This window comes from Mustela nivalis (assembly GCF_964662115.1).
Source record: "Mustela nivalis genome assembly, chromosome: 7".
NCBI lineage: Eukaryota > Metazoa > Chordata > Mammalia > Carnivora > Mustelidae > Mustela > Mustela nivalis.
In genome coordinates, this window is record NC_139026.1 from 25,133,039 (window position 1) to 25,147,993 (window position 14,955).

General features: G+C 38.7%; 1 protein-coding gene across 3 annotated transcripts in view; it reads left to right on the forward strand.

The window, feature by feature from the left end:
- The window catches only part of CEP83 (centrosomal protein 83), a 134,406-nt gene that overhangs the window by 15,063 nt on the left and 104,388 nt on the right, over positions 1 to 14,955 (forward strand). Inside the window, exon 1 of one of the 3 annotated variants that reach the window (XM_082739296.1) lies at positions 5,380 to 7,474. The exons of the other annotated variants lie outside the window; for them this stretch is intronic. The gene's annotated coding sequence lies outside the window, so the exon portion shown is untranslated. Of the gene's footprint in view, positions 1 to 5,379; positions 7,475 to 14,955 lie in introns of those variants that run through there. 3 annotated transcript variants of the gene reach the window in all.

Below are 14,955 nucleotides of genomic sequence, written 5' to 3' on the forward strand. Positions count from 1 at the left end.
ATTTTCCTCTCAGGACTGCCTTTGTTGTGTCCCACAGATTTTGAACCGTTGTATTTTCATTATCATTTGTTTCCATGATTTTTTTCAATTCTTCTTTAATTTCCCGGTTCACCCATTCATTCTTTAGAAGGATGCTGTTTAGTCTCCATGTATTTTGGTTCTTTTCAAACTTCCTTTTGTGGTTGAGTTCTAGCTTTAGAGCATTGTGGTCTGAAAATATGCAGGGAATGATCCCAATCTTTTGATACCGATTGAGTCCTGATTTAGGACCGAGGATGTGATCTATTCTGGAGAATGTCCCATGTGCACTAGAGAAGAATGTGTATTCTGTTGCTTTGGGATGAAATGTTCTGAATATATCTGTGATGTCCATCTGGTCCAGTGTGTCGTTTAAGGCCTTTATTTCCTTGCTGATCTTTTGCTTGGATGATCTGTCCATTTCAGTGAGGGGAGTGTTAAAGTCCCCTACTATTATTGTATTATTGTTGATGTGTTTCTTTGATTTTGTTATTAATTGGTTTATATAGTTGGCTGCTCCCACGTTGGGGGCATAGATATTTAAAATTGTTAAATCTTCTTGTTGGACAGACCCTTTGAGTATGATATAGTGTCCTTCCTCATCTCTTATTATAGTCTTTGCCTTAAAATCTAATTGATCTGATATAAGGATTGCCACTCCTGCTTTCTTCTGATGTCCATTAGCATGGTAAATTCTTTTCCACCCCCTCACTTTAAATCTGGAGGTGTCTTCGGGCTTAAAATGTGTTTCTTGGAGGCAACATATAGATGGGTTTTGTTTTTTTATCCATTCTGATACCCTGTGTCTTTTGACAGGGGCATTTAGCCCATTAACATTCAGGGTAACTATTGAGAGATATGAATTTAGGGCCATTGTATTGCCTGTAAGGTGGCTGTTACTGTATATGGTCTCTGTTCCTTTCTGATCTACCACTTGTAGGATCTCTCTTTGCTTAGAGGACCCCTTTCAAGATTTCCTTTAGAGCTGGTTTGGTGTTTGCAAATTCTTTCAGTTGTTGTTTGTCCTGGAAGCTTTTAATCTCTCCTTCTATTTTCAATGATAGCCTAGCTGGATATAGTATTCTGGGCTGCATGTTTTTCTCATTTAGTGCTCTGAAAATATCATGCCAGCTCTTTCTGGCCTGCCAGGTCTCTGTGGATAAGTCAGCTGCCAATCTAATATTTTTACCATTGTATGTTACAGACTTCTTTTCCCGGGCTGCTTTCAGGATTTTCTCTTTGTCACTGAGACTTGTAAATTTTACTATTAGGTGACGGGGTGTGGGCCTATTCTTATTGATTTTGAGGGGCGTTCTCTGAACCTCCTGAATTTTGATGCTCGTTCCCTTTGCCATATTGGGGAAATTCTCCCCAATAATTCTCTCTAGTATACTTTCTGCTCCTCTCTCTCTTTCTTCTTCTTCTGGAATCCCAATTATTCTAATGTTGTTTCGTCTTATGGTGTCACTTATCTCTCTAATTCTCCCCTCGTGGTCCAGTAGCTGTTTGTCCCTCTTTTGCTCAGCTTCTTTATTCTCTGTCATTTGGTCTTCTATATCACTAATTCTTTCTTCTGCCTCATTTATCCTAGCAGTGAGAGCCTCCATTTTTGATTGCACCTCATTAATAGCTTTTTTGATTTCAACTTGGTTAGATTTTAGTTCTTTTATTTCTCCAGAAAGGGCTTTTATATCTCTCGAGAGGGTTTCTCTAATATCTTCCATGCCTTTTTCGAGCCCGGCTAGAACCTTGAGAATTGTCATTCTGAACTCTAGATCTGACATATTACCAATGTCTGTATTGATTAGGTCCCTAGCCTTCGGTACTGCCTCTTGTTCTTTTTTTTGTGTTGAATTTTTTCGTCTTGTCATTTTGTCCAGATAAGAGTATATGAAGGGGCAAGTAAAATACTAAAAGGGTGGCAACAACCCCAGGAAAATATGCTTTAACCAAATTAGAAGAGATCCAAAATCGTGAGGGGGGATAAAGGGGATAAAAAGGGGTTCAAAAAGGAAGAAATAAAAAAAAAAAAGAAAAAAGAGAAAAAAGAAAAAAAAGAAAAGAATTAAAAAAAAAAAAAAGAAAACACCTTTCAGAAAGTGGTTGTTTTTCTGTTTCCAGAATTGCTGTTCTTCTTCTCTTCGATCTGTCGATGGATTTTCAGGTGTTTGCAATCTTTAGATGAGCTATCCAGCTGATCTCCGGCTAGCTGAAGTAGTCTCAGCCTGCTACTTCTCCGCCATCTTGACTCCTCCCCACAAATTGTACATTTTTAAAATTAAGTTTTGATGTATGTATATACTGTGAGACTATCACCATAGTCAAGATATTGAATATATCCATCACCCGCAAAAGTTTTCTTATGCCCCTTTGTGATCATTCCCTTTTGCTCCTAACCTCTCCAGCTGCTTGCTGTCTTCCATTTCCAGGCAACCATTCATCTCATTTCTGGCATTTTGACTGGTTTGCATTTTGTATAGGTAAAATCATGTAACAGGTACTCTTTTTGTTTAGATTTTCTTCACTTGACATAATTATTTTGAGATTCACTTATGGTGAGAAATTAACGTTTATTGAATAGTGTTCCATTTTATGGATATACCTCAATTTGTTTATATATTCACTTTTTTCTTTTTTCAGTGTTTAAACATTTTTAATTAAAATTCAGTTAATTAACATTTAATGTATTAATTGGTTTCAGAGGTACAGTTCTGTGATTCATCAGTTTTATATAATAAACAGTGCTCATTATATCCATGCCCTCCTAATGTCCATCACCCAGTTCCCCCATCCCTCCACCCACCCTCCCCTCTAGCAACCCTCAGTTTGTTTCCTAAGATCAAGAGTCTCATATGGTTTGTCTCCCTCTCCGGTTTCATGTTGTTTTATTTTTTCTTCTTTTCTCCTATGTTCCTCTGTTTTGTTTTTTAAATTCCACATATGAGTGAGATTGTAGTATAATTGTCTTTCTCTGGTTGACTTACTTCACTTAGCATAATACTCTTTAGTTTCGTCCACTGCATTGCAAATGGCAAGTTTTCATTTTTTGATGGCTGACTGATATCCCATTGTGTGTGTGTGTGTGTGTGTGTGTGTGTACCACATCTTCTTTATCCATTCATCTGTTGATGAGCATTTTGGCCCTTTCCATAGTTTAGCTATTGTGGACTTTGCTGCTATAAACATTGGGTACATGTGCCCCTTCAGATCACTACATTTGTATCTTTTGGGTAAATACCCAGTGGGACAGTTGCTGGGTCATAGGAAAGCTCTATTTCCAACTTTTTGAGGAAACTCCATACTGTTTTCCAGAGTGGCTATACCAGCTTGCATTCTCCCCAGCAGTGTAGGAGGGTTCCCCTTTCTCTGCATTCTTACCAGCAACTGTCGTTTTTTCACTTGTTAATTTTTGCCATTCTGACTGGTGTGAGGTGGTTTCTCATTGTGGTTTTGATTTGTATTTCCCTGCTGCCTAGTGATGTGGAGGATTTTTCGTGTGTCTTGGCTGTTTATGTCTTCTGTGGAGAAATGTCTGTTCATGTCTGCTGCGCATTTCTTGACTGGATTATTTGTACGTTGGGTGTTGAGTTTGATAAGTTCTTTAATGATTTTGAATACTAGCCCTTTATCTGATCTGTCATTTGCAAATATATTCTCCCATTCTGTCAGTTTTTTGTTGTCTGTTTCCTTTGCTATGCAAAAGCTTTTTATCTTGATAAAGTCCCAATAGTTCATATTTGCCTTTGTTTCCCTTGCCTTGGAGACATGTCCAGCAAGAAGTTGCTGCAGCCAAGGTGGAAGAGTTTGCTGCCTATGTTCTCTAGGATTTTGATGGATTTCTGTCTCACGTTTAGGTCTTTCATCCATTTTGAATCTATTTTTGTGTATGGTGAAAGGAACAGGTCCAGTTTCATTCTTCTGCATGTGGTTGTCCCATTTTCCCAACACCATTTGTTGAAGAGACTGTCTTTTTTCCATTGGACATTCTTTCCTATTTTGTCGAAGATTAGTTGCCCATGGAGTGAAGGGTCCATTTCTGGGTTCTCTATTCTGTTCCATTGATCTGTGTGTCTGTTTTTGGGCCAGTACCATACTGTCTTGATCTTGATGATGACAGCTTTGTAGTAGAGCTTGAAGTCTGGCATTGTGATGCCACCAGTTTTGGTTTTCTTTTTCAGCATCCCTCTGGCTATTTGGGACCTTCTCTGTTTCCATACAAATTTTAGGATTATTTTTTCCAACTCTGTGAAAAAAGTTGATGGTGTTTTGATAGGGGTTGCATTGAATGTAAGATTGCTCTAGATAGCATAGACATTTTAGCAGAATTTGTTCTGTTCATTTAACAGTATATGTTCCAGGAGTTATATGAGTTTTTTCCATTTCTTTGTATTTTCCTCAGTTTCTTTCATGAGTGTTCTGTAGTTTTCTGAGTACAGATCCTTTGCCTCTTTGGTTAAGTTTATTCTTAGGTATCTTACGGGTTTTGGTGCAGTTGTAAATGGGATAGACTCTTTAATTTTTCTCTCTTCTGTCTCATTTTTAGTAACAGCTACTGATTTCTGTGCATTGATTTTATATTCTGCCACTTTGCTGAATTACTGTATGAGTTCTTGCAATTTTGGGGTGGACTCTTGTGGGTTTTCACATAGAGTATCATGTTATCTGCAAAGAGTGAGAGTTTGACTTCTTCTTTGCCAATTTATATGCCTTTTATCTCTTTTTGTTGTCTGATTGCTGAGGCTATGGCTTCTAGTACTCTCTTGAACAGCAGTGGTGAGAGTGGACATCCCTGCTGTGTTCCTGACTGTAGGGGAAAAGCTCTCAGTTTTTCCCCATTGAGAATGATATTCACTGTGGGTTTTTCATATATGGTTTTATGATACTGAGGTATGTTTCCTATTTTAATCAATAAAGGATGCTGTACTTTGTCAAATGTTTTTTCTGCATCTGTTGAGGGGATCATATAGTTCTTGTCCTTTGATTTATGCAGTGTATCACATTGATTGATTTACAGATATTGAGCTAACCCTTGTGGCCCAGAAATAAATTCCACTTGGTTTTGGTGAATGATCCTTTTAATGTACTCTTGGATCCTATTGGCTGCTATTTTGATGAGAATTTTTGCATCCATGTTCATCAGGGATATTGGTTTGTAATTCTCCTTTTTGGTGGGATCTTTGTCTGGTTTTGGGATCAAGGTAATGCTGGCTTCATATAAAGAGTTTGAAAGTTTTCCTTCCATTTCTGTTTTTTGAAACAGCTTCAGAAGACTAGGTATTCTTCTTTAAAAGTTTGATAGAGGGGCGCCTGGGTGGCTCAGTGGGTTAAAGCCTCTGCCTTCGGCTCAGGTCATGATCTCAGGGTCCTGGGATCGAGCCCCACATTGGGTTCTCTGCTTGGTGGAGAGCCGGCTTCTCCCTCTCTCTCTGCCTGTCTCTCTGCCTACTTGTGACCTTGTGTCTGTCAAATAAATAAACAATAAAATCGTAAAAAAAAATAAATTAATTAAAAAAATAGTTTGGTAGAATTCCTCTGGGAAGCCATCTGGGCCTGGGCTCTTGTTGGGAGATTTTTGGTTTCTGCTTCAATTTCATTGCTGGTTTTGGGTCTATGCAGTTTTCTGTTTGTTCCTGGTTCAGTTTTGGTATTTTTTATGTTTCTAGGAATGTATCCATTTCTCCCAGATTGCTTAATTTGTTGGCATATAGTTGCTTATAATATATTCTTATAATTGTTTGGATTTCTTCAGCATTAGTTGGGATCTCTTCTCTTGCATTCATGATTTTATTTGTTTGGGTCCTTTCTCTTTTCTTTTTGGTAAGTCTGGCCAGGGTTTTATTGGTCTTATTAACTCTTTCAAAGAACAAGCTCCTAGTTTCATTGATCTGTTATATGTTCCTTTCTGGTCTATGTTACTTATGGGCTCTCTCTTTGCATAGAAGATCCCTTTTAATATTTCTTGTAGGGCTATTTTGGTGATCACAAATTCTTTAAGTTTGTGTTTGTCCTGCAAGCTTTTTATCAGTCCTATGTTGAATGACATCCTAGCTGTATATAGTATTCTTAACTGCATATTTTTCCCATTTAGCACACTGAATATATTATACCATTCCTCTTTGGCCTGCCAGGTCTCTGTGGATTGGTCTTCTGCCAGTCTAATGTTTCTCTCCTTGTAGGTTACTGACCTCTTGTCCCTAGCTGCTTTCAGGATTTTCTCTTTGTCTCTGAGATTTATAAGTTTCACTATTATATATTGGGGTGTTGACCTGTTTTTATTGATTTTTGAGGAGGATTCTGTGTGCCTCCTCGACTTTGATGCCGGTTCCCTTCCCCAGATTAGGGAAGTTCTCCCACACTAATTTGCTCCAGTATACTTTCTGCTCCCCCCCTTCTTTTTCTTCTGGGATCCCAATTATTCTAACATTGTTTAATTTTATGGTATTACTTATCTTTCGAGTTCTTCCCTCATGATCCAGTAGTTGTTTATCTCTCTTTTTTCTCTGCTTCTTTATTCTCTATAATTTGGTCTTCTGTATCACTAATTCTCTCTTCTGCCTCATTTATTCTAGCAGTTAGAGCCTCCATTTTTTATTGCAGCTCATAGTACCCTTTTTTAAAATTTCGACTTTGTTAGATTTTAGTTCTTTTATTTCTCCAGAAAGGGCTTCTCTAGTGTCTTATAGGCTCTTTTTAAGCCCAGTTAGTTTCTTTATAATCATTATTCTTTTTTTAAGATTTTATTTATTTATTTGATAGAGAGGGAGGGAGCACAAGTAGAGCAGCAGGCAGAAGGAGAAGCAGGATCCCCCCTGAGCAGAGAGCCCAATGTGGGGCTCAATCCCAGGACCCTGGGATCATGACCTGAGCTGAGGGCAGATGCCCAACTGACTGAGCCATCCACATGCCCATATAATCATTATTCTGAACTCTAGTTCCGACATTTTATATAACCTCCATACTGAGTAGATCTCTGATAGTCAGTATTACCTCTTGTTCTCTTTCTTTTTTATTTTTTAATTTATTTACTTGACAGAGCACAAGCAGGGGGAGCTGCAGGCAGAGGGAGAGGGTGAGGAAGAAGCAGGCTCCCCGTCAGGCACGGAGCCTGACACGGGGCTTGATCCCAGGATCCTGGGATCATGACCTGAGCCGAAGGCAGATACTTAACTTAATGAGCTACCCAGGCACCCTTTTGTTCCTTTTTTTTTTTTTTTTTTTTTTTAAAGATTTCACCTATTTATTTGCCAGAGAGAGAGAGAGAGAGCAAGCGCGAGCGCGCACAAACAAGCACAGGCAGACAGAGTGGCAGCAGAGGCAGAGGGAGAAGCAGGCTCCCGGCCGAGCAAGGAGCCCGATGTGGGACTCGATCCCAGGACGCTGGGATCATGACCTGAGCCGAAGGCAGCTGCTTAACCAACTGAGCCACCCAGGCGTCCCTTTTGTTCCCTTTTTTGAGGTGAGTTTTTCTCTCTTGTTATTCTGTCCAGAGAAAAATAGATGAACGAGAGGACAAAATACTAAAATGGCAACAACTAACCCAGAGAAATATGTTCTCAACAAATAAGATGAGAGCCTGCCCCAGAGCAGACTTCATCTCAGTGAAGGCAGCTTCTGCTTCCTCAGACACCGTGAAGGCAGGGTGTCTTCCACTTCTAGCTGGCCCTTGGAATGTACTCAGTAAATATTCACAGAATGATTAAATGAAGGTGATCCCTCAACACAAATGTTGGTACGCATACCTGATTAGTTTCTTAAAATTAATTCCTACATGTGGAAGTGCTAGGTCAAAGGATCTGTTCATTTTTTTTTTTTAAAGATTTTATTTATTTATTTGACAGAGAGAAATCACAAGTAGATGGAGAGGCAGGCAGAGAGAGAGAGAGAGGGAAGCAGGCTCTCCGCTGAGCAGAGAGCCCGATGCGCGACTCGATCCCAGGACTCTGAGATCATGACCTGAGCCGAAGGCAGCGGCCTAACCCACTGAGCCACCCAGGCACCCGGATCTGTTCATTTTTAAGGCTTTTGGCAACCATACTATACTCAGAATTTTTTTCAGCTGCAATATCTTGATGGATAATTGTTATAAGGCATGCATAATTGATTTGCAAACATTGTTCTTGGTTACATTCCTCCCCATCTCTGAAATTACATTGTAAGCCTGCCGGAAAGTAGGATTCACATCAAAGGAATTTTATGGTTTGCTTTTGTCATTAACTAATTTTTAAAAAAAGATTTTATTTATTTACTTGAACAGATATCAGTAGTAGGCAGAGAGGCAGGCTGGGGTGTGTGTGGGGGTTAGTGGTGGAGAAGACTTCTTGCTGAGCAAAGAGCCTGATGCAGGGCTTGATCTCAGGATCAAGAGATCATGACCTGAGCGGAAGGCAGGGGCTTTGACCCACTGAGCCACCCAAGCATCCCTCACTTACTAATTTTTAAAAGAACATTTTATTTATTTGACAGAGAGAGCACAAACAAAAGGAGGGGGAGGCAGAGGGAAAGGTAAAGCAGGCCCCTTTTTGAGCAAGGACCCACTGCATGGCTCATTCCTAGGACCCTGGCATCATGGCTTGAGCTGAAGGCACACACTTAACCGACTGAGCCACCTAGATGCCTCATTGTTTGTTTGTTTGTTGTTTTGCCAAAAGCCTTTTTAATTAAAACCTTTCAGTGGAAATACACTTACTTTCCATTTTGGAGATGGTGAGAAGGATATGAAAAGTTTGATTCCACTCAGGGCATTGCTGTTTGTTGTTTTTTTTTTTTTAATTTCTTTTAATTTTTAATTTTTAATTTTTTATAAACATATAATATATTTTTATCCCCAGGGGTACAGGTCTGTGAATCGCCAGGTTTATACACTTCACAGCACTCACCAAAGCACATACCCTCCCCAGTGTCCATAACCTCACCCCCCTTCTCCAAACCGCCCTCCCCCCAGCAACCCTCAGTTTGTTTTGTGAGATTAAGTGTCACTTATGGTTTGTCTCCCTCCCAATCCCATCTTGTTTCATTGATTCTTCTCGTACCCACTTAAGCCCCCATGTTGCATCACCACTTCCTCATATCAGGGAGATCATATGATAGTTGTCTTTCTCCGCTTGACTTATTTTGCTAAGCATGATACGCTCTAGTTCCATCCACATTGTCGCAAATGGCAAGATTTCATTTCTTTTGATGGCTGCATAGTATTCCATTGTGTATATATTCCACATCTTTTTGATCCATTCATCTGTTGATGGACATCTAGGTTCTTTCCATAGTTTGGCTATTGTGGACATTGCTGCTATAAACATTCGGGTGCACGTGCTCCTTTGGATCACTATGTTTGTATCTTTAGGGTAAATACCCAGTAGTACAGTTGCTGGGTCATAGGGCAGTTCTATTTTCAACATTTTGAGGAACCTCCATGCTGTTTTCCAGAGTGGTTGCACCAGCTTACATTCCCACCAACAGTGTAGAAGTGTTCCCCTTTCTCCGTATCCTCGCCAGCATCTGTCATTTCCTGACTTGTTAATTTTAGCCATTCTGACTGGTGTGAGGTGATATCTCCTTGTGGTTTTGATTTGTATTTCCCTGATGCCGAGTGATATAGAGCACTTTTTCATGTGTCTGTTGGCCATCTGGATGTCTTCTTTGCAGAAATGTCTGTTCATGTCCTCTGCCCATTTCTTGATTAGATTATTTGTTCTTTGGGTGTTGAGTTTGCTAAGTTCTTTATAGATTTTGGACACTAGTTCTTTATCTGCTATGTCGTTTGCAAATATCTTCTCCCATTCTGTCAGTTGTCTTTTGATTTTGTTAACTGTTTCCTTTGCTGTGCAAAAGCTTTTGATCTTGATGAAATCCCAATAGTTCATTTTTGCCCTTGCTTCCCTTGCCGTTGGCGATGTTCCTAGGAAGATGTTGCTGCGGCTGAGGTCGAAGAGGTTGCTGCCTGTGTTCTCCTCAAGGATTTTGATGGATTCCTTTCTCACATTGAGGTCCTTCATCCATTTTGAGTCTATTTTCGTGTGTGGTGTAAGGAAATGGTCCAATTTCATTTTTCTGCAGGTGGCTGTCCAATTTTCCCAACACCATTTATTGAAGAGGCTGTCTTTTTTCCATTGGACATTCTTTCCTGCTTTGTTGAAGATTAGTTGACCATAGAGTTGAGGGTCTATTTCTGGGCTCTCTATTCTGTTCCATTGATCTATGTGTCTGTTTTTGTGCCAGTACCATGCTGTCTTGATGATGACAGCTTTGTAATAGAGCTTGAAGTCCGGAATTGTGATGCCACCAACGTTGGCTTTCTTTTTCAATATCCCTTTGGCCATTCGAGGTCTTTTCTGGTTCCATATAAATTTTAGAATTATTTGTTCCATTTCTTTGAAAAAGATGGATGGTACTTTGATAGGAATTGCATTAAATGTGTAGATTGCTTTAGGTAGCATAGACATTTTCACAATATTTATTCTTCCAATCCAGGAGCATGGAACATTTTTCCATTTCTTTGTGTCTTCCTCAATTTCTTTCATGAGTACTTTATAGTTTTCTGAGTATAGATTCTGTGCCTCTTTGGTTAGGTTTATTCCTAGGTATCTTATGGTTTGGGGTGCAATTGTAAATGGGATTGACTCCTTAATTTCTCTTTCTTCTGTCTTGTTGTTGGTGTAGAGAAATGCAACTGATTTCTGTGCATTGATTTTATATCCTGACACTTTACTGAATTCCTTTCCAAGTTCTAGCAGTTTTGGAGTGGAGTCTTTTGGGTTTTCCACATATAGTATCACATCATCTGTGAAGAGTGATAATTTGACTTCTTCTTTGCCGATTTGGATGCCTTTAATTTCTTTTTGTTGTCTGATTGCTGACGCTAGGACCTCTAGTACTATGTTGAATAGCAGTGGTGATAATGGACGTCCCTGCCGTGTTCCTGACCTTAGCGGAAAAGCTTTCAGTTTTTCTCCATTGAGAATGATATTTGCCGTGGGTTTTTCATAGATGGCTTTGATGATATTGAGGTATGTGCCCTCTATCCCTACACTTTGAAGAGTTTTGATCAGGAAGGGATGCTGTACTTTGTCAAATGCTTTTTCAGCATCTATTGAGAGTATCATATGGTTCTTGTTCTTTGTTTTATTGATGTGTTGTAACACATTGACTGATTTGCAGATGTTGAACCAACCTTGCAGCCCTGGAATAAATCCCACTTTGTCGTGGTGAATAATCCTTTTAATGTACTGTTGAATCCTATTAGCTAGTATTTTGGTGAGAATTTTTGCATCTGTGTTCATCAAGGATATTGGTCTATAGCTCTCTTTTTTGATGGGATCCTTGTCTGGTTTTGGGATCATAGTGATGCTGGCCTCATAAAATGAGTTTGGAAGTTTTCCTTCCATTTCTATTTTTTGGAACAGTTTCAGGAGAATAGGAATTAGTTCTTTTTTAAATGTTTGGTAGAATTCCCCTGGGAAGCCGTCTGGCCCTGGGCTTTTGTTTGTTGGAGATTTTTAATGACTGTTTCAATCTCCTTACTGGTTATGGGTCTGTTCAGGCTTTCTATTTCTTCCTGGTTCAGTTGTGGTAGTTTATATGTTTCTAGGAATGCATCCATTTCTTCCAGATTGTCAAATTTGTTGGCGTAGAGTTGCTCATAGTATGTTCTTATAATAGTTTGTATTTTTTTGGTGTTAGCTGTGATCTCTCCTCTTTCATTCATGATTTTATTTATTTGGGTCCTTTCTCTTTTCTTTTTGATAAGTCGGGCCAGGGGTTTATCAATTTTATTAATTATTTCAAAGAACCAGCTCCTAGTTTCGTTGATTTGTTCTATTGTTTTTTTGGTTTCTATTTCATTGATTTCTGCTCTGATCTTTATGATTTCTCTTCTGCTGGGCTTAGGGTTTCTTTCTTGTTCTTTCTCCAGCTCCTTTAGGTGTAGGGTTAGGTTGTGTACCTGAGACCTTTCTTGTTTCTTGAGAAAGGCTTATACCGCTATATATTTTTCTTCTCAGGACTGCTTTGTTGTGTCCCACAGATTTTGAACCGTTGTATTTTCATTATCATTTATTTCCATGATTTTTTTCAATTCTTCTTTAATTTCCCGGTTCACCCATTCATTCTTTAGAAGGATGCTGTTTAGTCTCCATGTATTTGGGTTCTTTCCAAACTTCCTCTTGTGGTTGAGTTCTAGCTTCAGAGCATTGTGGTCTGAAAATATGCAGGGAAAGATCCCAATCTTTTGATACCAGTTGAGTCCTGATTTAGGACCAAGGATGTGATCTATTCTGGAGAATGTTCCATGTGCACTAGAGAAGAATGTGTATTCTGTTGCTTTGGGATGAAATGTTCTGAATATATCTGTGATGTCCATCTGGTCCAGTGAGTCGTTTAAGGCCTTTATTTCCTTGTTGATCTTTTGCCTCGATGATCTGTCCATTTCAGTGAGGGGAGTGTTAAAGTCCCCTACTATTATTGTATTATTGTTGATGTGTTTCTTTGATTTTGTTACTAATTGGTTTATATAGTTGGCTGCTCCCACGTTGGGGGCATAGATATTTAAAATTGTTAGATCTTCTTGTTGGACAGACCCTTTGAGTATGATATAGTGTCCAGATGCCTCATTGTTAACTAATTTTACTGGAACTGAGAGTTAGGAAGATGATCCAAAAAGTAGAAGATTATCCTCTTTCCTTTGAGGTACTTACAGTTTCTTTAAACTTACAGTTTCTTTAAAAAGATAGTTTATATAATTATAAAGCACTAGTGGAGAAAAGTGCAGATGTGATAGAATACAGAATAAATGTTCTGAAGTAAGCACAAGGAAGGCAGAAATCAGTGGAGCAGAAAGACAGGGAGAACCTATTTATGTTTACTTTTAGAGTAACTATAAGCCCTGAAAGTAGTATCTTGATTGTTTAGACATAGGGTTTCAGGTTAGTCTGACCTTGATTTGTGGATTAATTGAAGAGATTTAAGAAGGTATTTTAATTTGGCATAACTATTTGAACACAGTTGTCAAGGTAAAAGTAAGCGACATGTATGAGGGACTGTTAAGCATGTTTAACTTAATAGACTCTAGCAGAGGAGTGTTAGGAGGCAGCAAATGAAATGTTTGCTTTTGTAGGGGGAGTTGGCTAATCCAAGGTTTTGAGTTTGAGAAGTTTAGCTTTGATCCAGTAAACAATAGGAGGATTATAAAAGTGCAATTATAGTAATGGACACAGTGTAGGAGAAGGATTGTCGTGGTGGATATTTGTAGGTTATGTAAGGATGAGGAAAGACCAAAATCTGGCACATGTTTAGGAGGTTTCTCTTAAATCAAGTGTAAAATATTTGCGGTTTTGCTCTAGAGGGTGATGGCTCTAGAAATGAAGAAGAATGATTAAAATCAAGAGACAAACGAAGAAGAATCAGCAAGATTAATAATTTATTACTAACAGGAGTCGGGGAATGAGTTGTGTACTAAGAAATAAGGGGAGGATAGTGGTAATTTTTTTTTAAAGGAGGCAGATGGAAATTTGCAGTTAATGAGTGTAATTCTTATGTTGAGCTTCTGTTGTGGATGGGACATGTGATTAGAGTGGGAGTTATGTGCTGCATTAGGAATGTGGGTGTAAATTTGAGTGTCATTCAAATAGGTGTAAAAAATGAAGTAGTCAGAGAAAACTTGACTTTTCTTATAGAGATGCATAGTGGATCAGAGATTCTCATGGTGACTGAGAGAAAGGGAACAAATAAAGGAGAGAGGTCAAAGAGATAAGAGGTGATCATGGTACTGTAGGTGCTGAGGGAGAAGAATATTTTGGAGATTCATAAATGTGATTGTGTGCAAAGTGTATTAATAACCTTTCTTTATGTTTACTAGTGTTCAGCATGGTTTAGTAAACTAAGTCTTGATGAAAGATGATTATAAGTTCTGTTAATTGGATTAATCAAGATTGAAATTTTTAATGTATTATCAATTGAGAAGAAAGGAGTAATGACAAAATTGTTTTCATAGTTCATAAACTGTATGTCAGTTACTATTGTCATGTAAAAGGGTTGCCCCAGATTTCAAAACTAATTTTAGCTTAATTGAAAAGAATAGTATAATACTTTATAGTTTGTAAGGTGCTTTACCCTATATAATATGATGTTATGTTTTTATGATTTTATTTATTTATTTGACAGATAGAGATCACAAGTAGAAAGAGAGGCAGGCAGAGAGAGAGAGGGAGAGAGAGAGAGAGGGGGAAGCAGGCTCCCTGCTGAGCAGAGAGCCCGATGTGGGGCTCGATCCTAGGACCCTGGGATCATAACCGGAGCCGAAGGCAGAGGCTTTAACCCAGTGAGCCACCCAGGTGCCCTTAATATGATGTTATTTAAAGTTTGTTTTTTTTTTTTTTTTTTGTCCTTAATTTTCTTTTCTTTTTTTTAGATTTGTTAAGTAGTATCTGTACCCCACATGGGGCTTGAACTCAGAACCCTGAGATCAGGAGTCACATGCTCCATCAACTGAGCAAACAGGCGCCCCTTCATTTCTTTTTTTAAAAATTCAGTTTATTTAAACAATAAAAACAGGTCATTCATTTTTCCCCAACCTTCATCTCCTGCCTCTGGTAACCACCAGTCTTTGAGGTTGGGGTGTCTTGTGTGTTGGGGGTGGGGGGCACTTATTTTACTTATTCACTTATTTAATTCTGACTTACTTCACTTAACATAATGCTCTCACAGTCCTTCCATGTTATCACAAATGGCAAGATTTCATTCTGTTTTAATGGCTGAATAATATTCCATTGTGTGTTTTTGTGTGTCTGTATCAGTTTTCTTCATTCATTTGTTCATGGATACTTAGGTTGTTCCTGTATCTTGGCCATTGTAAATAATCTACAGCACATGTCAGGGTGCTTTTATCTTTCCAGGTTTGCATTTTCATTTCCTTCTAGTAAATAGCAAGAATGGAATTGCTGGATA